A 2983-nucleotide genomic window follows, 5' to 3' on the forward strand; every position below is an offset into this window, starting at 1 on the left:
GGAACCACAACTGATGGTAAATGCTTCACTGTTCTCATTACATGTCAAAATTGTTGTGAAAAAGGCAGAAATTGTAAACAATGGGTCACAATGCAGCCCATGTACTGGTGATTGGGAAAAATCATCATAATAACACAACTACTACAAAAATCAACCCCAAAAGATTGCACCAGGAGAGAGGAGCAACGATTTCACTTGCGTTCTTCTCGATGTGTGGTCACAAACTAACCAACTTAGAGCCAGTCTTAACCCCCCTCCCCCCTGCCACCCCTCATCCCTCCCTCTCCTCACCGTAGGTAGGGATACAGGCCTGTTCCACCTTGTTGCTGACGGTCCACAAAGTGATCCATCTGGTGGCAGTGATATACTGTCTCTGGTCTGCAGAACTCAGATCACCTCCTTCCCCTCTCTCTGTCTACCTCCTCCTCATGCCTTTATGTCCATTTCCTCTCTCCTATCCCTTTGTTCATCTCCTCCTCCCCCCTCCCCCTCCACTTATCTGTGTCCATCGCCTCCTTCTCCCTCTCTGTCCACCTCCCTCCTCCCCCTTCTCTTTCCACGTAATCACCCCCATCCCGATACGCGGTTGCTGGTTCTCACCAACACAGTATTAGTTCCAGACAGTAAGTAATACACTCTGTGACAAAAAAAAGAAAGAATAAAAAAACGACGCAGCACGAGGGAATTGTCCGAATGGGACGGAAATCGGGTAATCGATAGATGATCAGACGAACAAATGATTTGTTCAAGAGAAAGAGCTTCACAAACTGACTAAGTTAGCAACGCGTTGGTCATCAGTGCTTAGTCGAAACGGGACTCATCACTGAAGATCCGCCAATGAGGCGTCAGGCCGAAGACGTGTCTGGAGACGCCCTGGACAGCGGTGGGGTAGCAACCTGACTGTCGCCCGCCATACGGTCTGACAACTAATGGTATGGGGTGCCACTTTCTTCCATAGCAGGATCCCTTTGGTTGTCAAGAGCGGCACCCTTACAGCACAGCGGTACGTCGACGATATTCTACGGCCCGTTTTGTTGCCCTTCATGGCAAGCCACCCCGGGCTTACTTTTGAGCAAGATAATACGCGCCCGCACACGGAGTTTCTACTGCTTGTTTTCGTGCTTGCCAAGTCATCCCTTGACCAGCAACATCGCCGGATCTCTCATCTCTCCCTAATTGAGAACGTTTGGAGCTTTATGGACAGGAACCTGCAACCAGCTCGGAATATTGACCGTCTAGCGCGCCAGGTGGACAGGGTTTGACACGATATCCCTCAGGAGGACATCCACCAGCACTGTCAATCAATGCCAAGCCGAACAGCTGCTTCTATAAGGGCTGGAGGTAGACCAAGCGTAACTGCCTTGTTCAATTTGAGTAAATCATCTAATTTTTCTGAAACCGTAATCAATCATTTGTCTGTACATGTGCATCACGTCTACTGATTTCCGTCCCTTTCGTATAATTCCTCCGTGGTGCATTTCTTTTTTTTTTGTCTTATAGTGTATGTGTGCCAACGGCCTTGCCGCAGTGGTAATACCAGTACCCGTCAGATCACCGAAGTTAAGCGCTGTCGGGCTGGGCTAGCACTTGGATGGGTGACCATCCAGTCTGCCGAGCGCTGTTGGCAAGTGGGGTGCACTCAGTCCTTGTGAGGCAAATTGAGGATCTACTTGAGTGAAAAGTAGCGGCTCCGTCCTCGGAAACTGACATACGACCGGGAGAGCGGTGTGCTGACCATATGCACCTCCATATCCGCATCCAGTGACGCCTGTGGGCTGAGGATGACACGGCGGCCGGTCGGTACCTTTGGGCCTTCATGGCCTGTACGGAAGGAATTTAGTTTTTTAGTGTATGTGTACCAAGCTTGATTGAATTCGATCAAGTGGTTTAACAGGAGAAATACTCACGTACCCTATAATAACATGTACAGATTCAGATTGAACACTCCTTCATTCAGATGCACCATCGTCTCTGGCGTGTTTGGCATTCTGTTGTAATATTCGAACTTGTAGCGGCGGGTACGGAAGCGTGCGGACAATACGCACTGCTCGGCGGTAGCATACTGACCTGCTGTCACAGGCATGTCGCGACTGTCGAAAAAGGCAACCGCAGTACCACAGTCCAACATAACAGTCGCGACACTTCGCCTCGATTTTGTTGTCTACCGCGCCATCAGCTCCCCAAGCGGCCAGTAAATTACACTGTGAGTTCGGCACACTCGTGAAAGCGAATAGTGATTGTTTATTTTGATTTCTACGGTCGTTATTACAAGCGGGAACGTTTGTAGCGCAATAAATTGCAGCAGCAAAAGGAAGAGGACACCACAGCTGTCTTTTTTTTAGGTTTCCTAAGGATCCTGAGAGATATATACCATCATGTTACTAAACTGTGCCGGCCGTTGTGGCCGAGCAGTTCTAGGCGCTTCAGTCTGGAACCGCGCGACCGCTACGGTCGCAGGTTCCAATCCTGCCTCGGGCATTGATGTGTGTGATGTCCTTAGGTTAGTTAGGTTTAGGTAGTTCTAAGTTCTAGGGGACTGATGCCCTCAGCAGTTAAGTCCCATAGTGCTCAGAGTCATTTTTTGAACTAAACTGTATCGTCAGGATTCACTTGCAAACTGCATGTGTATTAATGATTAATGTTTCGTTTTAGGAGCAGAAAATGGCTAGTTAATAGCAGACGAGAAGACCTTATAAGAAAAGACCCACTTTACCCGTATAATAATATTAGGTTTTGTTCGCTACATCTCGAACAAAACCAGTTCATGAGCGCAGACAATAATAAACTCGTGTGGAATGCAGCACCCTCACTGTTTGACATCCCTAATAAGCCACCTCAACTGACGATGAAGAGGAAACTGCCACAAAGATTCGACAATCCATCTAAAGCTGTAAAACAGTCCTATGACACAGAAGCAGCCAGTTCAGCTCTCCATGTATCAGTGCCAGATTCGTGAGAATCGTACACACAGACGTGCTTTGAC

General features: G+C 48.3%; 1 pseudogene; it reads left to right on the forward strand.

The window, feature by feature from the left end:
* The first annotated feature begins 1509 nt into the window (after positions 1–1509).
* On the forward strand, positions 1510–1627 carry LOC126458898 (5S ribosomal RNA; annotated as a pseudogene).
* Positions 1628–2983: the final 1356 nt, after the last annotated feature.

This window comes from Schistocerca serialis, chromosome 2 (assembly GCF_023864345.2).
Source record: "Schistocerca serialis cubense isolate TAMUIC-IGC-003099 chromosome 2, iqSchSeri2.2, whole genome shotgun sequence".
Taxonomy (NCBI): Eukaryota; Metazoa; Arthropoda; class Insecta; order Orthoptera; family Acrididae; genus Schistocerca; species Schistocerca serialis.